This window comes from Pleurodeles waltl, chromosome 5, assembly GCF_031143425.1.
Source record: "Pleurodeles waltl isolate 20211129_DDA chromosome 5, aPleWal1.hap1.20221129, whole genome shotgun sequence".
Taxonomy (NCBI): Eukaryota; Metazoa; Chordata; class Amphibia; order Caudata; family Salamandridae; genus Pleurodeles; species Pleurodeles waltl.
This window is the reverse complement of record NC_090444.1, coordinates 299,448,150-299,471,100: the sequence shown is the minus strand read 5'-3', so window position 1 is coordinate 299,471,100 and position 22,951 is coordinate 299,448,150. Positions and strand designations below refer to the sequence as shown.

Genomic DNA, 22,951 nt, shown 5'->3' with positions numbered 1-22,951 from the left:
CTTTGCAAAAGGGGCAAATCCAATTCAACGTCACTGCTCGTCGGCATCGCCATGATTGCAGTGGCTGCCTTACTGAAAGACATGGTCTTGGGCTTAGGTTGGGGTGGTGCTGCTGATGTGGGAGTGCTGCTCCCAGGTTCCTCCCCAGAGGCAAGTGTGGCAGGCACACGTCTCCCAAAAAACAGTTGTGGCTGACACACCAGTAGCGGAAAGCCGCCTCTTCTTCTCCCTGGGCACTTTCCTGAGAGCAACTTTCTATGGGTCCATCTTAAGTAGGGGTGTGCAAGGTGCTCTGCTCTGGTGGCAGAGCTAATGGAGTTTCTGGAACTCTGAGCTCCACTTGGAGCGCAGAGATGTCCAAAAAATCCACAAGCCCTGCCAGAATGCACTCAGGACACTCAGGACAGGCCAGTGCACAAGAGGCCTGAAACAGCAGTTTTCACTGCTAAGGCCCGCATCCTGAATGCGCCCGATCTTGGAAACGCTAAGCAGGGTCGGACTGGCTGACAAGGCCCAACCCTGCTTAGAGCTTTCAAAATCTGGCGCATTTAGGACTAGGCTGGTCATGGAAAAACACCTCTGCAGAATTCAACAGAGTTTTTTTTCAACTCCACGGAATTTCTGATTCGGACTCCATGAACTCCACCCAGGCCTAATCTTAAAATCTATGCTGGCAGTGTCAGCATTTGTTAACGATTATTCCATTTCCCATGGACCACCTTGTCACCATAGGTTTTTTAAAGGATTATTCCATTTACCCATGCACCTCTCTCTGACTACCCTAGATGTCTCCTTTAAAACAGGTGAAGATAAAGCAAAGATCTAGATCTGAATGTTGTGCTGTCTGATTTGAAACTTAATTTTTTATGTTGTGGTGGTGTGGTTTGACTTTACAATCTTTGATTAAATTGGTATTAATTACATAAGTAACCAATCACAACGAAGATTGCATTTGTCTTTACTATTTCAACCTGCAATAATACCACGTTTCACTAACTGCATGTTTTTCTTGTTTTTAGGTACACAAGAGAAGAGACCCCACATCACCCCAGTACTGCCAAAGAGAAGGCCTTACAGTCACTTCTGTTCTCTAAACTCTTTTGCTCGTGAAACACAGTTTTTTGCCACCAGCGTGACCGGAAGCAGTGCACCCGAATTCTTGTGCATGCTCGCTAGCAGCCCGGGAGTATCATGGCTCTGGCAAGAGAGCACCAAAACCCAATCTAACGAGTGCGGAAGTCTGGAACTCTGTGCTACTCCGTGTAGCACGAAGTGCCCGAATTCCGCAAACTCTGCCAACAGAGCTAAGTTCTATGCACAGGCCTAAAGTTAAGATGGAGGATTTCATGTGTAACTTGGGCAATAAAAGGTTTTCAGTGATGTATGAAGGGGGTGCATTTGGTCCTACATTAGATGTCTCAAGGGCAAAGATTGTCCCTGTTCTGCTATATGGGTCCCTAATGTGAAATCGTAAATTAATCCATAAACCAGAAAAAAATATTTTGAACTCCATCAGAAGGCTATTTAATCTAAGGTAGCCAACAACACAGTGCCACCTACACTGAGAATTTGGTCTTACCGCTTTGGTGGCCATGGCGGACATTAGGACAATTATTTTTTCAATTGTAATGCGGCAGGAATTGATACTTTAAAACATTTATCAAGAAGACTCTGGTGACAAATAGGCCTGAGGCATCATTGTCTGAAAGGTCAAACACACAGCAGTTGGATACCTATAAACACTCTGTATTATAAGCCTGAACAAACATGCCCAGATCAGCTTGAATGGAAGCAATATCTGTTTGATGAGATGAAGTTTAGGAAAATACAAGCAGAACAAGTTTTCTATTGAAACCCATGCCTTTTCAGGACAAGGATACATTGATTTTAAAATGCAAGCATAGGAAAAAGAGGTTGATATATGTTTTAGGTTTCTGTATCTTCCTTTTAAGGACTTTGATGGCTCTTGGACTTCAAAAGGGCAAGTTTATAGCTTATGCAGAATTTGTAATTCGACCTATGTAACAATTGGGCATGTTACATATCTATGTCCAGCATTGTTAGAGGCTCGGAATAAACATCTCAAACCTACCTTTAATGCAAAGGGTATCAGAACAATCTCAGATGCACAGTCACTTTGCTTTAAAGGCAAAACACCAAGATCTGTGGCACAACTGGTAACATCTTTAAGTCTGGCTTACAGGGTGTGGGAAAAAAACCTCTCAGACTGTCAATGATGGCAGGGATTAATGATTTAGGGCCTGATTAGGATTCTGGTGGTCACTAGAACGCCACACTTGCAGTGGCGGTCAGGACCTTCTGCTGCTGCGGTGGTCTGACCACCACATTATGACCCTGGCGGTCAGACCACCAGGGTTCCACCATCTCTGCCGGGATCGGTGATCCCGACAGGTTGACGGCTTGTGCAGGTCGCAATCAGCCAGGGTGGTGCTTAAATCTGTCCGAAATGTTATTCCTTTTCATAGTGCCTCTTCTTTATTCCTATGTTGATGAGAGCTGTCATTCAACACCGCTAAGTTGATGTGAAATTGTAGACTTTCTTCAATTTTTTAGAAAATGACCCAGTTTTTGGTTCTCAAGATCTGGTCACCCTAGATACATCCTTCCAGCAGACCCCCTTTAAACACTCCACACTTGTGATATTGATTCCAACTGAAAGTGATTCAGAACAATGTGGTATGTTACTGTAGTCTAACATTACTGGTAAGTAGCCGGTGCAGCCACACTTAAGGCAGATGCTTTATGGTGCCACATAGCGGTGGGGCTAATTACTGCAAAAAGCTCAAAAAGCTGGGGTTTCCCCGTTTTTCAAGAGCGCTCCAGAAGGAAAAATTGTATTTTCCCTGAAGGGCTAAAACTCCAATCAAATGTTAAGCACTCGTCTATATTCAACATTTAAGATTCACGTGCACAGTGATTTCCATGAAAATCTGCATTCTGCTTTTGTCCACATCACATATAATACGTACTATGGCCATTAGGTAATGAGGGAGCAAAAAGTTTAAAGTCAGAATGTGAGTTTTATCCACAACACAAAGATACAGAGCCCAAATACACTTTTTCCACATTTTATAGTCACACTACTTATGGAAATCACAGATTTGTAGGTATACAGAATTGTAGGTATTTAGTGCAACCAGGAAAGTACGGGAACCAATGTAAACACATTAACTCACAAATCTAATTACTTCAACAAGTGCAGGTGACTGAACAAAGGGCCTCAAAAGTCACATGCGAATGAGTCTTTAGGGACAACTTTTCACCAGAAACTTAATTTCCAAAGCTGCGTTCCATTAGTTAGGAGACTCTGAAGATTGGCACTTTAACTGGGCTCTAGACTCCAAGACGTGTCATCATCGTTCTCTTCTGCACAAACACGAAAGAAAGTTTTGAGTGTTGTGGTTCATATAAGGTAAAATGGCCAACTTTTTATGTTGTTAGGCGAACCGATCTCGATGCCGTCATGCACAATATCATTATATAATTAATATTCAGAGCATGACTCAAATTTTGGTGAAACATGAAGACAGTTTACGTATGGGATATACTTTGTGGCAGGGGACTTGTGTGGCCCTTTTCATTGGGAAACAGGGGGCACAGGCAACCACTTAGCCCTGCTTTGTGTGTGAAAAAGGCTGCTTTATTGAAACAGGTGTGCATCACAAATTTACAACCTGGCATTAAGCCTTACAAATCTAAACACCTCACTGTACATCACATCCTCCTAATGCCTCCCCCACCTCTAAAAGTCCACCCTTCTCTTAAACTTTCATAGTGCTATATACATCATGATTTACTGTACTCCAAAACTTGTAACACCTGAACTTGTAACACTTGAACTTGCCCCATCTTTAAATCTTAAACCTGTGAAATGCCTCCACATAACCTCCTGTGAGGTAACTTAATGTTCTGCTCTATATTCATTGTGAAGTTGCCCACCCCTCCCTTTGGCCCTGTTTTCCTTCGTCAAAATCCCAATAATCTTCTGCAAAGGTGTACTTGTGGGACACAACCACTACAGCACCTGTTTCTAGCCACAACTAATTACAATAACAAACCATGTGCACTTGCCCCAACCAAACAACCTGGAGCGCAATACAAACAAGCACCCCTAAACCTCCTCTAGAAAGAGAGTGGAAGGATGGGGAAAATGCCGATAAGCCTAACGCTATGGGGCGGGGAACATCCGGAACAACGACCTACGTTGTTAAAGCAAGCGGAACCATGCTTGCGTTAACAACGACTCCCTTTATCTCTGCCTTAACCACGCATGTACTGAACAACGCACATGCGTGGTTAAGTCAGAGAAAAAGGGAGTCACCATCGGGAGAGGACGCCTTCAGGTAAGTGGGGCTGGGGCAGGGTTGGGTGCTAGTTTTTAGGGGTGGTTGGTGGATTAAGGGCTTGGGGTGGGGGGAGGTTGGGGTAGTTTGTTTTTTTAGGGGCAGGGTGGGGGATCGGGGTAGTTCTGGTTTTTAGGGGTGGGGGATAGGGCAGTTCTTTTTTAAGGGGTGGGGTGGGGGGTTCGGGTAGTTTTGTTTTGGGGGTGAACTTGTAACAGTTGAACTTGCCCCACCTTTAAATCTTAACCCTGTGAAATGCCTCCACATTGTGAAGTTGCTCACCCTTCCCTTTCAGCCAATTTTTCTATGTCAAACCCCCAATAACCTTCTGTAAAGGGCTACAACTTATGGGACAACCGCCACCAGGGAAAGCAGCAGCTGTTTTTCCTGCCCCGTGTCTGTCCTCTAGATCCTTACAGTCCCAAAGTACGCACCAAAAACTCCCTGGTTTCCAATAGATACAATCTCATGCCAAAGCGAGATAGATGAACACTGTCACTGCGGAAGAATTTGGCTACCTTATAGCATATGTCCTGGCCATCTCCCCCGCCTAGCCCTGTGTCCCTACAAAAGCATCCTATCTCTCCATTAGTTTTGCACCTGGCTCTGTCAATGGCAGATGGCTTGTGTGCACCTCTTCAGACCTTTCTCGGAATGAGTTTCGTCCAACAAAACAAACAACCCGCCCACTGGCTCTTGATTTCTTTCAAATCATGCTTCATCTTCAAAAGAGCCAAACCTTTCTGCATAACTAAATTATTTTCTCCTAAATAAATAAGTAAAATGTCAGGGCAAACATTCCCACGCTGTAAAGCATTGAGAAATGATAACAAATCTTGCCATTTCATACCACCACGAGACTGCAGCATTGTTCCTCAAAAAACCAAAGTTGAACCCACAGCAGAAATTCCCCGCTTCTTTTGCTGCCCATTTTTACAAAGGAATGACCAACGATCCAGATAGACATGCCAGCAGACAGTAGTACTTGCACCGTACCTGTAAAAGAAATTGTAATTAGTGTGCTGAAATATTCCCAACATCCCTTATGCCCTGTGCCCCTGACCTGAGACATCGCTGAAAAAATTCTGAAGACCACCTACCCAGTCTCATAATCCTGTCCCTTGACCAACCCTGTTCCCCGCCTCCATTGCAGTCCTGATCCAAAAAGGAATGTGTACCGTAGGCTTTGCTCTGTAATCTCAAACTCTAGCACTTTCGATAGCACTCCCAACAATTGAACTGACTTAACTCCCTCCCCATCGCTATGTCTGAAAACCTGTCCCTCCAATATGTATGAGCTAGCCCTTAGGCGTGTTTCCCATGTCAGTGGGCAAAAGTCACCAGCATCTTTCACTGGCAGTAGCACAATAACCCCCTGGAACCACTGGTCCATTTTAGAGCTACACAAGAAAATCCTTATTCCATCTGATTGGATAGTCACCTCTTTCCATTGTAAACCTACCCCTTGGCAACCCCCCAATAGCTTTGGGACTCTGAAAGCCACGAAAAACATCCATAACATCAGCGTGGAAAATAATGGAACTTCAAATTGAGTTATGCAAATGGCCGGTAATTTATCCAATACCTTCTTCAAGATATCCAAAGTCAATGGTCCCCTTAATGCTCTCAACTTGCCTTGTTCTCTTGCCCATCCTTCCAGGATCCTTTCACTTAATTCCCCCGCTGAAGGTGCGTAGCCCCAGCAGAGCTTACCTACAAATGCAATGCCTGACAGTTTCCATGCTATGGTACCCATGAATAACCTTTATCATTGAACCCATAATAAACTGTACTACGTCCTTCACCCTGTCCCATTCCATCGCTCTCTTGAAGGCCCCGATTGCAGAAATTCTGACCATGCTTGTGCATGCGCCTTTCTCGTGAATACGGGTAAGGACTCTACCACCAGTTGTAGCACCCTTTATCACCTATGTTCCACAATTCCTATGGCACGGGAGTCTTTTCTTCATCCGCCTCCATTGCCAGTCCATGGACATGCTCCCACTGTGAACAAGACAAAGGCGGTCATTCTGACCGCGGCGGGCGGCGGTCGCCGCCCGCCATGCGGTTACCGCCGAATGGCCGCTCCGCGGTCAGGAGACCGCGGCGGCCATTTTGGCTTTCCCGCTGGGCCGGCGGGCGACTGCCAAAAGGCCGCCCGCCAGCCCAGCGCGAAAGCCCCTACAACGAGGAAGCCGGCTCCGAATGGAGCTGGCGGAGTTGCAGGGGTGCGACGGGTGCAGTGGCACCTGTCGCGATTTTCACTGTCTGCAAAGCAGACAGTGAAAATCTGTATGGGGCCCTGTTAGGGGGACCCACGACACCCGTTCCCACCATCCTGGTTCTGGCGGTGAAAACCGCCAGAAACAGGCTGGCGGGAAGGGGGTCGGAATCCCCATGGCGGTGCTGCAAGCAGCGCCGCCATGGAGGATTCCCTGGGCTAGGGGAAAACCGGCGGGAAACCGCCGGTTCCCCTTTTCTGAACGTGGCTTTACCGCCGCGGTCAGAATAGCCCTGGAAGCACCGCCAGCCTGTTGGCGGTGCTTCCGCTGCCCTCCGCCCTGGCGGTCAGAGACCGCCAGGGTTGGAATGAGGGCCAAAGTATCCGCAATGTCATTGTCCACACCTAGCATGTGTCTGGCTGTAAATACAATGTCATTCTTAAGACAAGCCAACACAAATACTCTTAACAGTTTCAAAACTTGTGGGTCCCTGGCCAACAGCCTATTCACAACCTGCACCACTGCCATGTTATCCACTCTAAAGATGACCCGCTTGTGTTGTAACAAAGCAGCCCACAAATGTATGGCAACTACTAGTGGAAAAAGCTCTAGAAATGCTACACTTCTGACCTTGTTTTTCCATGCAAGTGGCCACTCCTCTGTGCACCATCTCCCTTGCTAGTATATGCCAAAACCAACACCCCTGAGGAATCTGAGAACATTTGTGTGTCACAGTCCCTTTCCCGTGGGCTGCAATTGGGAATCCCATTGAAGGATTACAAAAAGAAACGCCTCATTCTTAAATCCTCTTATACCCTGGCTGACAATTGAATGTGATTATGTGGCAAAGACAAACCAGTAAGAGCTAAAACTAGTCACCTACAAAATGTCCTGCCCGTCCTCACTACGCTACAGGCAAAATTCAGGTGACTTAGTAGCATCTGTTGCTCCTTAACTGTAACTTTCTGTTTTTGTATCATGGCATCAAGCAGTAGCTGCATACCCACTCTTTTCCAGGGGGAGCCGTGCTTCCATAGTAACCAAATCTAGCTCAAAGCTCAAAAATAAAATCCACATTGTTGGCCCCACTGTTCTCTCTGGCAGAGCCGGAGTGTGTGACCAAAAATAAGTCAGCCAAATAGTGTGTTATCAACTGATGCCCAGTACACCAATTAAGCAGTCATTGGAAGAAGGAGCTGAACCACTCAAACAATGCACGTGAAGTGGAAGTCCTTGCAAGGCCTTGTCCACATACCAGTGGCCCCCAAGCTGTATATCTAATAGCTGAAAGTCTTCTGGATGCATTGGTTATAGCCCGAATGCTGACTTCACATCGCATTTTGCCAAATAAGGCACCCCATCCTGCAGTCTTCTCTAATTCCAGAGCCATGTCAACTAACAAATATGACACTGATAAGTTCTCTTCATTGCTAAAATCATTTACTGAAGAGTCCTCTGGCCACGACAAATGTTGTATCAGTCTATATAGGCCACAATCCTTCTTTGGTACCACACCTATGGGTGATACTATCAAATCCTGGTTGGGCCAGTCGTCAAAGGGTCCTGCCATTCTACCCTCCTTAAAGTTCTTGTCCAATTTTTCCTTGACTACCTGTATGTGTTCCTTCACTGATTTTAGATTCTCTGCCCACCGAAACACCATGGGACCCTTATAATCAAGTTTGAAAGCCCTCTCAAAACCCTGTTAAATCTGTTGTTCTGCTTCCTTGTCCAGGTAAAATTGTAACCAGTATGGTAACCTTTCTACCTAAACCAGAGTAAGAGCCTTTTCCCTCAGCCCCTTGAATGCCCCTACCTCTCCTGTAGTTGTTGTTCCCTGTTGACTGTTGCCACTAGTTGTGTGTCCCAACTGTACCCTGACCTGTTCCTGAGGCTCCATAGTAGTGGACCAAAGCATGTTTACTTGAGTACTTGGAGCATTTGTGTTTAAACTTACAATACCCCGTTGTGCACAATACCTTGTTAAAATCCCAGTATGTCCCGACTGTTGCCCCTTGACTTTTTCTGGCTGCATCCCCCCACCCTCAGACGGGATGGGCCTGAAAGGGGTGATAAACCATTGGAAGACCACTTAATGTAAATATGGTCTTGTTGAATTTTGCTGGACCCATCGTATGTTGCCACAAGTCATTATCAATTTCCCCCATTTCACTTCCTAGTCCACAGCCATTCTGGCCGTACACTCCTCGTCATATTGAGCCCAGGCATTGCCCCCAAATAAAATCTGTGCCCTGAATCATATCCATGTACATAAAAAGGGCAACACTTTATGCAGGATGTTGTTTGCAGTAGACACTTGCGTATATTAAAAAGGCTGCCATCCAGTTTTCTATTGTAATTGGCACACATGGACACTTTGCCAACTCATACTCATCTTCCTTCGACGCCTCTTTGGCCCTCACTTTTCTATGTAGTAATTTGAAATTTTCCAGATATTCCCCCTTCTCCTTACTGGCCAGCATGAGATAAGCTTTGCTCTGTAATCTCAAACTCTAGCACTTTCGATAGCACTCCCAACAATTGAACTTATTTAACTCCCTCCCCGTTGCTATGTCTGAAAACCTGTCCCTCCAATATGTATGAGCTAGCCCTTAGGCGTGTTTCCCATGTCAGTGGGCAAAAGTCATCAGCCTCTTTCACTGGCAGTAGCACAATAACCCCCTGGAACCAATGGTCCATTTTAGAGCTAGACAAGAAAACCCTTATTCCATCTGATTGGATAGTCACCTCTTTCCATTGTACACCTACCCCTTGGTAAGCCCCCAATAGCTTTGGGACTCTGAAAGCCACAAGAAGCATCCACAGCATCAGCGTGGAAAATAATGGAACTTCAAATTGAGTTATGTAAATGGCCGGTAATTTATCCAATACCTTCTTCAAGATATATAAAAATTCTGGTCCCCTTAATGCTGTCAACTTGCCTTGTTCTCTTGCCCATCCTTCCAGGATCCTTTTACTTAATTACCCCGCTAAAGGTGCGTAGCCCCAGCAGAGCTTACCTACAAATGCAATGCCTGACAGTTTCCATGCTATGGTACCCTTGAATAACCTTTATCATTGAACCCATAATAAACTGTACTACGTCCTCCACCCTGTCCCATTCCATCGCTCTCTTGAAGGCCCCAATTGCAGAAATTCTGGCCATGATTGTGCATGCGCCTTTCTCGTGAATACGGCTAAGGACTCTACCACCAGTTGTAGCATCCTTTGTCACCTATGTTCCACAATTCCTGTGGCATGGGATTCTTGTCTTCATCCGCCTCCATGGCCAGTCTATGGACATGCTTCCACTGTGAACAAGACAAAGGGGGTCATTCTGACCCCCGCGGGCGGCGGGAGCCGCCCGCCTGGAGGGAGACGCCATATGGCCGCTCCGCGGTCGAAAGACCGCGGAGGCCATTCTGGCTTTCCCGCTGGGCTGGCGGGCGACTGCCAGAAGGCTGCCCGCCAGCCCAGCGGGAAACCCCTCCCCACGAGGAAGCCGGCTCCGAATGGAGCCGGCGGAGTGGGTATGTGCGACGGGTGCAGTCAATTTTTCCTTGACTACCTGTGTATGTTCCTTCACTGATTTTAGATTCTCTGCCCACCAACGCACCATGGGACCTTTATAATCAAGTTTGAAAGCCCTCTCAAAACCCTGTAAAATCTGTTGTTCTGCTTCCTTGTCCAGGTAAAATTGTAACCAGTATGCTAACCTTTCTACCTTAACCAGTGTAAGAGCCTTTTCCCTCAGCCCCTTGAATGCTCCTACCTCTCCTGTAGTTGTTGTTCCCTGTTGACTGTTGCCACTAGTTGTGTGTCCCAACTGTACCCTGACCCGTCCCTGTGGCCCCATAGTAGAGGACCAAAGCATGTTTACTTGAGTACTTGGAGCATTCGTGTTTAAACTTACAATACCCCGTTGTGCACAATACCTTGTTAAAATCCCAGTATGTCCTGACGGGCGGGATGGGCCTGAAAGGGGTGGTAAACCATTGGAAGACCACTTATGGTCTTGTCGAATTTTGCTGGACCCATCGTATGTTGCCACAAGTCGTTATCAATTTCCCCCATTTCACTTCCTAGTCCACTGCCATTCTGGCCATACACTCCTCGTCATATTGAGCCCAGGCATTGCCCCCAAATGAAATCTGTGCCTTGCAAATCATATCCATGTACATAAAAAGGGCAACACTTTATGCAGGATGTTGTTTGCAGTAGACACTTGCGTATATTAAAAAGGCTGCCATCCAGTTTTCTATTGTCATTAGCACGCATGGACACCTTGCCAACTCATACTCATCCTCCTTCGACCCCTCTTTGGCCCTCACGTTTCTATGTAGTAATTTGAAATTTTCCAGATATTCCCCCTTCTCCTTAGTGGCCAGCATGAGATGTGCCTCCAATGGTTTTGTTACTCCTATGTACGGAAGCTTCTTTATTTTCAATTCCTTACTCTCCTTCTTATCCACCCCTTGCTTACCTTCTTCATTACAGTCATTGCTAGGGGGCTGACTGTCTACTACACTCTCTGTTGCTTTGGGCTCTGATGATCCAGCCACTTTAACATCCCATTTTGACTTTTTGGTCTCCCTAGCTTCGCCATCTTCCCTGTCTACGTCCCCTGTCACCACCCCTGTATCATTTAAAAATTTGCCTTTATACAGTTGCATGTCCTCGGGTCTTACACGCAACCGTTTTAATACTGATCTCTGAAACTCCTGGCCCCAACCCTTTGTCTTACCTGGCAACAAAGTTGGCACCCTCTCCGAAGCCTGCCCCGCACGGGCGAATGTGCATCAAAAAGGGCTTGCAATGCGTCGATTTCACTCATAAACGAGACCTTGCACCGTTCCTCCTTTAGTCGGGTTGGCGTGTGTCGTTTCTTCTCTCCGCAGGAGAGCGATGCTTCAATCCAGTCTGCACTCTCGGGTCCGGGCAGGTCTTACGCTGTTTCTACACGCCCAGCGGTGTTTGCGTCAGAAATCCAGCTGCACGATTAATGCGGGTTGTGATCTAACCAGCCTCTGCCAGTGATGCTGCGCGTCATTCCTCCAGCTCCGTGCGTCGATTCTTCGGTCGCGTTGTAGGTGAGTGTCGATTTTCAACCGCGAAGCCGGCGGCACGTCAATTGTTCAGCCGCAGACAGGCGTTGCGTCGATCTTTTCCCCGCACAGCGTTTTCTTCCTCTTAGGCTGCCAGCTTCTCCTTTAAGGGTCCCAGGAACTGGATGGACACCACAGGACAGAGTAGGAGTCTCTCCAGAGACTCCAGGTGCTGACAGAGAGAAGTCTTTGCTGTCCCTGAGACTTCAAACAGGAGGCAAGCTCTAAATCAAGCCCTTGGAGATCTTCACACGATGGAAAGCACACAAAGTCCAGTCTTTGCCCTCTTACTCTGGCAGAAGCAGCAACTGCAGGATAGTCCCACAAAGCACAGTCACAGGCAGGGCAGCTCTTCTTCCTCAGCTCTTCAGCTCTTTTCCAGGCAGAGGTTCCTCTTGGTTTCCAGAAGTGTTCTAAAGTCTGTGGTTTTGGGTGCCCTTCTTATACCCAATTTCTCCTTTCAAGTAGGCCTACTTCAAAGCAAAGTCTCTGTTGAATGTGAAATCCTGCCTTGCCCAGGCCAGGCCCTGGACACTCACCAGGGGGTTGGAGACTGCATTGTGTGAGGGCAGGCACAGCCCTTTCAGGTGTGAGTGACCACTCTTCCGCTCCCTCCTAGCACAGATTGCTCATCAGGATATGCAGGCTACACCCCAGCTCCCTTTGTGTCACTGTCTAGTGTGAGGTGCAATAACCCCAACTGACAAACTGACCCATCCACAAACAAGCAGAGTCACAGAAATGGTATAAGCAAGAAAAATGCTCACTTCCTAAATCTCACACAATCTCAAAATCAACTTTACTAAAAGATGTATTTTTAAATTGTGAGCTCAGAGACCCCAAACTCCAGATGTCCATCCGCTCTCAAAGGGAATCTACACTTTAATCAGATTTAAAGGTATCCCCCATGTTAATCTATGAGAGGGACAGGCCTTGCAACAGTGAAAAACAAATTTAGCAATATTTCACTGCCAGGACATATAAAACGCATAGAAAAAGCATTACTATATATCCTACCTTAACCATCCACTGCATCCTGCCCTTGGGGCTACCTAGGGCCTACCTTAGGGGTGCCTTACATGTAAGAAAAGGGAAGGTTTAGGCCTGGCAAGTGGGTACACTTGCCAAGTTGAATTTACAGTTAAAACTGCACACACAGACACTGCAGTGGCAGGTTTGAGACATGATAACAGAGCTACTTATGTGGGTGGCGCAACCAGTACTGCAGGCCCAGTAGTAGCATTTGATTTACAGGCCCTGGTCACCTCTAGTGCACTGTACTAGGGACTTACTAATAAATCAAATATGCCAATCATAGATAAGCCAATTACATACACATTTTGTAAAGGAGCACTTGCACTTTAGCACTGGTTAGCAGTGGGAAAGTACCCAGAGTAACAAAAACAGAAAAATCAGAGTCCAGCACACATCAACAACCTGGGAAACAGAGGCAAAAAGTTAAGGGAGACCACGCCAAGGATAAAAAGTCTAACACGTGTCCCCCCTAGCTGAAAGTGGGGACCAACTACCCAACCTCATGGGAGTTCTCATCACTAACGGGGAAGAACCTGGACAGACCATCAGCATTGGTGTGCTCTGTACCAGGACGGTGTTCCACCGTAAAGTCCATCCCCTGTAGGGAAACGGACCACCTCAACAGTTTTGGATTCTCACCCCTCATCTGCATTAACCATCTGAGGGGCCTGTGGTCAGTCTGAACTCAGAAGTGAGTCCCAAACAAGTAGGGTCTTAGCTTCTTCAATGCCCAGACCACAGCAAACGCTTCACGTTCTAAGGCACTTCACCTACGTTCCCTGGGTAGTAACCTTCTGCTAATGAAGGCTACGGGTTGATCTAGGCCCTCTTCATTAAGCTGTGAGAGTACTGCTCCAATACCATGCTCTGAGGTGTCTGTTTGCACAACAAACTCCTTGGAGTAGTCAGGTGCCTTCAGCACAGGTGCTGTGCACATGGCAGCCTTCAGGGCATCAAAAGCGTTCTGGCAAGCCTCTGTCCAGATCACTTTCCTGGGTTGCTTCTTCGAAGTCAATGCAGTTAAGGGGGTAACAATGGTACCATATCCCTTAACAAACCTCCTGTAGTATCCTGTGAGACCAAAGAAGGCTCTCACTGGGTCTTGGGAGGCTCCCAAGCCAGAATTGTGTCAATCTTAGGCTGTAGGGGTGCCACCTGACCACTCCCCACCGGCTGTCCTGGGTACACCACAGAACCCTGCACTTTTTGGCACTTGCTTGCCTTAAATGTGAGGCCTGCCTTTTGCAGGGCCTCTAACACTCTCCAAAGGTGTTGCAGGTGTTCCTCCCATGTGGAACTAAATACAGCAATGTCATCCAGGTAGGCGGCACTGAACTCACCCAGCCCAGCCAACACCTTGTTGACCAACCTCTGAAAGGTGGCAGGGGCATTCTTCATCCCAAATGGCATCACTTTAAATTGAAAGTGTCCATCTGGGGTACAGAATGCTGACCTCTCCTTGGCCCCCTCAGTTAAGGCAATCTGCCAGTACCCAGATGTTAAGTCAAACGTACTGAGGTACTTGGCAGCTCCTAACCGGTCAATGAGCTCATCAGCTCGGGGGATGGGGTGTGCGTCAGTCTTGCTGACCGCATTGAGCCCCCGGTAGCCCACACAGAACCTGAGTTCTGGAGTGGCACCAGGTGCAGCAGATTTTGGGACCAATACCATTGAGCTGGCCCACGGACTGCTGGAGTGCTCAATGACCCCTAGGGTAAGCATTTTGGATACTTCATCCTTACTGCATGCCATCACCCTGTCAGTCACCCTGTAAACTTTTTGTTTAATAGGTGTACTGTCCCCAGTGTCCACATCATGTGTGCACAAATGTGTGACCCATGGGATCAGGGAGAACAGTGAGGCAAACTGTCCCAACACGTGTGGACAGTCACCCTGCTGCTCCTCTGTCAGGGAGGGGGAGAGGATCACTCCCTCCACTGACCCATCTTTTCTCCTGCAGACAGGAGGTCAGGAAGATGCTCACTCTCTTCCTCCACCCCGTCATCTGTCGCAAGGAGCATGGACAGTTCAGAACGCTCAAAGTGAGGTTTGAGGCGGTTGACATGCAGCACACTTAAAGGGTTCCTTGAAGACTGCATGTCCACCAGGTAGGTGACTTCACTCTTGCGCTCCACCACCTCAAATGGCCCAGTCCACTTATCCTGGAGCGCCCTAGGCTCCACTGGCGCCCTTCACCCACACTTTCTGACCAGGTTGAAACTCGACCAGAGTGGCATTCCGGTAATACCACTGTTTCATATCCTCCTGGCTTGCTTCTAGGTTTTCCTGAGCGAGACTTTTGAAGCGGGCAGTCTGGTTTCTCATAGCCAGCATGTAGCTAAATACATCCTGGGGGGGTTTATACTACGAGCCTTCTCCAAAGCCTCCTTCACCAGACTCAAAGGTCCCCTCACAGGGTGGCCATAGATGAGCTCGAAGGGACTAAACCCAAGTCCCTCTTGAGGCACCTCCCTGTAGGCAAACAGAAGGCATGGCAAGAGAACGTCCCACTTCCCCCTCAAGGGCTTTGATAGGCCCTGAATCATGCCTTTCAAGGTGCGGTTGAATCTCTCAACCAGACCATTACCTTGGGGGTGGTAAGGTGTAAGGTAAGGGTAAGGTGGTAAACTTGTAGGTCACCCTACACACTTTCCACAGAGACTTCATATACATGGATATGAAGTTGGTACCCCTATCAGATACAACCTCCTTGGGGAACCCCATGCGGGTAAAAAAAACCATTAGTGCATGACCCACTACAGGGGAAGTGACTGACCTCAGAGGAATGACTTCTGGGTACCGGGTGGCATGGTCCACCTAGACCAGGATGAACCTGTTGCCCAAGGCTGTCTTGGGGTCTAGAGGCCCCACAATGTCAATGCCTACCCTCTCAAAGAGAGTACTGACCACAGGTAAAGGTTGGAGGGGAGCCTTACATTTCCCCCCACTCTTGCCACTTGCCTGGCAAGTCTGACAAGACCTGCAATGTGCATCTGAGTGCCTGCGCATTAGGGGCCAGTAAAAGTGGGTGACAAGCCTCTCAAAGGTCTTGTCCTGCCCCAAATGTCCAGCTAAAGGCACATCATGAGCCAACCCTAGTAGTAAGGCCCTGAAGAACTGGGGTACCACCAGCACACAGGCTGACCCAGGCTCAGGAACCTTAGGCTCACTATACAGGAGGTCATCCTCCCAATAAATCAGGTGTGATCCTGGCTCCTTGCCATCCTCCTGATCTGCAGCCTGCTGCCGCAAACCCTCCAGAGTAGGGCATGTCTTCTGTGCTGCACAGAATGCTTCCCTGGTGGGTCCCCCTTCCTGCTGCCACTGCGACAGCTCAGAGACCTCCCCCAGTTCAGCCCCCTGTTACTCTGTAGGCTCTGGGGCGTCACCCTCAGGCTCTGCCTCCTCCCAGACCGTGGGAACTTCTGGGGCCGGTTTCCTGCACCCCCTGCCCTTCCTCTTCTTGGAGGTCCCCTGGGCCACTGTTTCAGGATCCAGGGGCGCTTGACTAGCCTGACAGGCTGCCATTGACCGGATGGATACGCACACCCACCCAGGCTGACCTAGCATCTCAAAGGGATACCTGTGTTCCACCTCCTTCTAAGGGGAATCCTCCAGGTCATTGCCTAGCAAACGATCAACAGGCATGGCTGGACTCACAGCTACCTTCCAGGAACCTGAGACACCCCCATTCAAAGGGAACCTGCACCACTCTGCACAGGCGCTCTGAGTTGTCCACTGCAACTAATTGGTGAAGTACCCGGGGATCAATCTGCTCTTCAGACACCAGGTGACTACTCACTGTAGTTACACTGGCTCCTGTGTCTCTCAGAGCCTCCACCCTCTGTCCATTGATGGTCACCCACTGCCTGTACTTCTTAGTGTTTTCAGGCACAAGGGATCTCAGGACCATCTTACTGTCTCCTAGTGAGACAAGGGTAATCTTAGCTGGCTCCCACCCACCTGGAACCAACTCCTCCCCAAGCGCTACACTGGCCAAACCCTGGGACGGTATACCAGTGGGTGCTGGTGTACTTTTGGGGCATTTGGGGTCCCCCCTCACATGACCCACCTGGTCACATGCATAGCACTTACGTGGGGGACCACCTGCCACAGGCTTCTCTTTGGAGAACCATGGCTTCTTCTCACTGGGGTGTTGGAATCCTTACCCTGGGAATCTGTTTGGGGCCCTTTAGAGAACTCCCCCTGTTTACCCTTAACCCCCTTTCTTCTGAGAGGGACCCTGCCCACCCTTGGTGTGGTCTCCCCCATACCTCTTTTGGACCCTGGTGCTCTCCCAGCCGTCCGCTTCCTGTGCAAGCTTCCTGGGATCAGTCAGCTTGCTGTCAATCAGGTGCTGGCGCAGCTCTGGAAAACATAAACTGTACAAGTGTTCCCAAGCAGTCAGATTGTAAAGCCCCTCATACGTAGTTATCTTACTGCCCTTCACCCAACCATCCAGCCACCTGCAATAAGACTCAACACATTCCAACCATGTTTGGGATTCCCTTTTCTTAGAGGACCTAAACTTGTCCTTATACTGCTCAGGGGTGAGACCATCTTGTGAGTAGGGCATCCTTCATGATAGTGTAGGTGAGACTCTGAGCATCGCCTAAGGCTGTCAGTGTATCCCTCCCCTCTATCTCAAAGTGCTTCCACGGAGCTGCCCCCCAATAAGCTTCAGGGACTAGATTCATGTGGAGAGCTGACTCATACCCCTTGAACCACAAGTATATGTCATCCTCCCTCTTGTAATCCTTCACTAGGTCTTTTGGGATGTGTGCCCTTCTTTCAGGCTGCACTGTGCTGTTGCCGCCACCATCTCTACTAGACTGGCTCCTCTGATCTAACTCCTTTAAGCTAAGTTCATGAGCCAGTAGTATCTTCCTTTCTTCAATGGCCATCCTCCTGTCCTCCCTTTCCCGCTCCATCTTGAGCTTGAGCTTTTCTAGCTACAATTAGTACTGTCTCTCTGCCTGTCTGTCCTGTACCTCTTCAGGTGTCAGACCCTTAGGCGAGACACTGCTACCTGCACTGGAGACATTCTCTCTGGACATAACAGGCCCACCCACAATACCATTGGGTATGGAACAATCTTCCTCCTCCTCCTCATCTCCCTCATCCTCTGTGTGCCCTTCAGTGCTCTTGGCTGTCACCCAGGCCCACAGCGCCTTTTGCGGCTCCTCCTTCCTGGAGGAGCTCTTAATGGGACAATCAAAACTTTTACAGAACTGCTTCAACTTAGCCTTGGTATAACTCTCCAATTTCTGTAGGTCAAAATCAGCTCCAACTGGTGCATCTCCAGCTTGAGACATGATGAAGATTCAAAAACAAGTGCAAAGTTTCAAAGGCAAAAAAACAAGTTCCCAAATGAAGTTTAAAAAAAAAGTCAGTAAAGGGATCAGGGAGAAATAGAACAAAAAGAAGTCCCAAAGAGAAAAGCAAAAACAATCACAAGACAAGTAATATGTGGTCACGTAGTGGTCTGAACTCAAACAGTAGTGTACACTTAATTACTGTATGTCAGGTAAAAATACAAGTCCAATCCCATCCGCTGATCACCAATGTTAGAAATGGGGTCTTTGGTTTGCAGTCAGGTTACCCCCTGTCCAAGCAAGGACCCTCACTCTAGTCAGGGTAAAAGAAAATCACCCTCAGCTAACCCCTGTTTATCCCCTTGGTAGCTTGGCAAAAGCAGTAGGCTTAACTTCAGAGTGCTAGGTGTAAAGTATTTGTACCAACACACACAGTAACTTAAGGAAAACACAAGGAATGACACAACACGGGTTTAGGACAAATAGGAAATATTTATCAAAACAAAACAAGACCAAAACTAAAAAAATCCACAATACACAAGTCAAGTTATCAATAACAATGCAAAAAGAGCCTTCATGTAATTTTAAACACACACTAACACTGTTAGCGTGAAAATGTACCTTGGGTGCGTCAAAAGTAACCCCACACGGGCGAGTGTGCGTCAGAAAGGGATTGCGATGCCTTGATTTCACTCACGAGTGAGACCTTGCATCATTCCTCCTTTATTCAGGTCGGTGTGCGTCATTTCTTCTCTCCACAGGAGAGCGATGCGTTGATCCGGTCAGCACTCTTGGGTCTGGGCAGGTCTTGCATTGTTTTTACACGCCCAGTGGTGTTTGTGTCAGAAATCTAGCCGTACGATGATCTAAAAATCACACAGCGTGGGTTGCGATCTCACCAGCCTCCGTCAGCGATGATGCACGCCGTTTCTCTAGCTCCGTGCATCGATTCTTCAGGCACGTTGCAGGCGAGCGTCGATTTTCAACTGCAAAGCCGGCGGTGCGTAAATTTTTCAGCCGCAGATTGGAGTCGCATCGATCTTTTTCCAGCACAGCATTCTGTGTGTGGATTTCTTCCTCTTAGGCTGCCAGCTTCTCCTTTAAGGGTCCCAGGAACTGGATGGGCACCACAGGGCAGAGTAGGAGTCTCTCCAGAGACTCCAAGTGCTGGCAGAGAGAAGTCTTTGCTGTCCCTGAGACTTCAAACAACAGGAGGCAAGCTCTAAATCAGGCCCTTGGAGATCTTCACAAGATGGAAGACACACAAAGTCCAGTCTTTGCCCTCTTACTCTGGCAGAAGCAGCAACTGCAGGATTGCTCCACAAAGCAGTCACAGGCAGGGCAGGTCAGGTCTTCTTCCTCAGCTCTTCAGCTCTTCTCCAGGCAGAGGTTCCTCTTGGTTTCCAGAAGTGTTCTAAAGTCTGTGGTTTTGGGTGCCCTTTTTATACCCAATTTCTCCTTTGAAGTAGGCCTACTTCAAAGTAAAGTTTCTGTTGAATGTGAAATCCTGCCTTGCCCAGGCCAGGCCCCAGACACTCACCAGGGGGTTGGAGACTGTATTGTGTGAGAAAGGCACAGCCCTTTCAGGTGTGAGTGACCACTCCTCCCCTCCCTCCAAGCACAGATGGCTCATCAGGATATGCAGGCTACACCCCAGATCCCTTTGTGTCATTTTCTAGTGTGAGGTGCAACCAGCCCAACTGTCAAACTGACCCAGACAGGGAATCCACAAACAGGCAGAGTCACAGAAATGGTATAAGCAAGAAAAATGCTCAATTTCGAAAAGTGGCATTTTCAAACACACAATCTCAAAATCAACTTTACTAAAAGATGTATTTTTAACTTGTGAGCTCAGAGACCCCAAACTCCACATGTCCATCTGCTCCCAAAGGGAATCTACACTTTAATCAGATTTAAAGGTGGCCCCCATGTTAACCTATGAGAGGGACAGTGAAAAACGAATTTAGAAATATTTTGCTGTCAGGACATATAAAACACATTACTATGGCCCTCATTATGACATTGGTGGTAAGTGCCGCTTACCGCCATGCTGACTGCCACCAACATACCGCGACCGCAGTGGTAAACCGCTACGGGTATTATGACCTACACATAGAAATCCGTCACTATACAGACACACACACAAGTCTGCCAGCCCAAAGGTCAGTGATAAACTGGCCGTACCAAAACCCACACTGTAACGCCAACAGAAATACACCCACAGCATCATGATCCATGAATCACCGCAGCAGTCATTCAACTGCGGTAAACCATTGGTGGTACAGACAGGTGAACTCAAAATACACACACACTAACAAAACTACACCACATTGGACAATTCAAACTACACACACCTGACACGCATACACACACCACACCCACACCAATATAAAACACACACCTACACTACCCACAACCCTTTACGACCTAAAGAATTTGACAACTGAGAGAGAGACAAGCCAGGAGCACCCACTGAATCTGAGCCACAAAACACCATCACCCATGCACCATCCACGCACCTCACAGCACACACCCCAACACATCACCCCAACACATCACCCCACACACCCTCACACACACCACTCACACTACACCCATGGCACCACAACGACACCCCAGATTCTCTGAGGAGGAGCTAAGGGTCATGGTGGAGGAAATCATCCGGGTAGAGCCACAGTTATTCGGATCACAGGTGCAGCAGACACCCATTGCTAGGAAGATGGAGCTATGGCGGAGAGTCGTGGACAGGGTCAACACCGTGGGACAGCACCCCAGAACAAGGGATGACATCAGGAAGAGGTGGAACAACCTACGGGGAAAGGTGCGTTCCGTGGTTGCAAGACACCAGGTAGCTGTACAGAGGACTGGTGGTGGACCCCCACCTCCTCCCCCACAACTAACAACATGGGAGGAGCAAGTCTTGGTGATCATGCATCCTGAGGACCTGGCAGGAGTAGCAGGAGGACTGGACTCTGGTAAGTCAAATCTTTACTACTTTCACCCCCCCTACCTGCATACCATCACAAACTCCTACCCCTACCCTCACCCCATCACTCCACCACCTCACATATACCCCACCATCACAACCCACCCATCACAATACCAAGCCCTGCATGCAACACCAATGCATGGACCCCCATCACAGACCTGCATGGACACCCATTACCACAGCATGCACACTAGTGACAATCACTTAGCCAGCCAAATCACAACTGACACAAGCCAAAGCTGCCTTGGTAATAACAACCATAGAGGGAAACATACCCATGCCCAAGATGTCACACGCAGAAACAATAACACTGCATTTACCTCCCCACAGGACCCCCACACAACGTCACCGGAGAGGAGGTGCCAGCAACATCCAGTCCTCCCCCCCCAGAAGAGGCCCGGAGTGATGACAGCAGCTCTACATGCCTGGATCAGGATGACCAACCTGGCCCGTCAGGGACCTCTGGACAGTCGGTGACCCAGCCACATTCCCAAACCACCACAGAGCCTTCCCCCTCAGGAAACACCAGCACCGCACCCACCTAGCGGGTCCATCCCTCTGTCCCCAGGACACGTCAATCAGCAGTGTGTCTACCACTACAGGGACCCCAGGCAACCCCACAAACACAGGACGATCAGGGACCTGGGGTCAGTGGCAGTGGGCACACAGTTCAGGGGACAGAGGCACAGGACAACAGGGAGGCTGAGAGGACTGCTGTGCGACGGGGGAGGACAGGCCCAGTGAACCGAATCTCCACGAGGCACTCACCAACATCCTGGGAGCATACCGCCATTCCCAGGAGACCATAGGCCAGATACTGGCCAAGCTGCAGGAGACCCAGCTGCTGCAGGAGTGACAGTACCTGGGGATCAGGGAGGACATGAGAGACATCCACACCACCCTGGTCACCATTGCAGGGGTGCTGATAGACATGGCCAAAACCAAGAGGGAGGCAGTGGCAAACCAACGGGCCCCTGACACTATCCACACTGAAGAACAGCCCTCCACCTTCGCCGACGCTAGTGGACAGGAGGCCCCAGCACCCCACCCCCTGCAAAAGGAGAACCACCACGCAAAAGGTCCTTGCGATCCAGGCCAAAGCCAGAAAACATTGCCAAGAACCCCCTCCAGGAAATATGACCCCCCTGATTGTCACCCTTGTGTCCCACTCTGTCATGCTGTCCACCTTTAACTGACATTGCTTAACTTCCTATGCCGCCTCGGACAATGCATCTGTGATACCAATAGACTGGACTCTATCCGGGACATTTCTCCACCATCGACCCAGCCCATTGCATTACCCCCTATACTTATTATCACAGAAATAAACACCCTTGGAACTAATACAAGTATGGAGTCTGTCAATTGATTGAAATATGTATTAGTTTAACAAGCTGTAAACATTGCAATTCAAATGTACAGTTATATTTACATAGGAATGACCTGTAGTGGGCAGCAGTAAACACACCAGGAGCCAGAGTGGGGCACAGATATCTGAAAATAGAGATGCCAAAGGGTACAGTACGTGGCCATAGAAATAGAGAAATCAGGCTGCCATGTACAATGCCCAACACAAAACTGCAATGGAAGGTGAAGTTACAGTGTCTTACCTGTGTATCACTGGAAGTACTGTTGAATTATAGTAGTTCTGTTGTCCACATCCTCTTCCTCTGCCTACTTTTCGTCACTGTCCACAGGCTCCACCGCTGCCACACGACCATCCCCAGGCTCATCCTTCTGCAGAAAAGGCACCTGGCATCTCAAGGCCAGGAGGTGCAACATGCAACGATGATCTGACACACCTTCTTGGGTGAGTAGTACAGGGATCCACCTGTCAGATGGAGGCACCGGAATCTGGCCTTCAGGAGGCCAAAGGTGCGTTCAATGATCCTCCTGGTTCGCCCATGTGCCTCATTGTAAC

At 48.5% G+C, this 22,951-nt stretch overlaps 1 long non-coding RNA gene across 4 annotated transcripts in view; it reads right to left on the bottom strand.

Annotated features, from left to right (window-relative positions):
• LOC138297250 (uncharacterized) overlaps positions 1-22,951 on the bottom strand; it is a 253,742-nt gene that overhangs the window by 61,651 nt on the left and 169,140 nt on the right. The window contains exon 3 of one of the 4 annotated variants that reach the window (XR_011203970.1): positions 4,568-5,360. The exons of the other annotated variants lie outside the window; for them this stretch is intronic. This is a non-coding gene — a long non-coding RNA (uncharacterized lncRNA). Of the gene's footprint in view, positions 1-4,567; positions 5,361-22,951 lie in introns of those variants that run through there. 4 annotated transcript variants of the gene reach the window in all.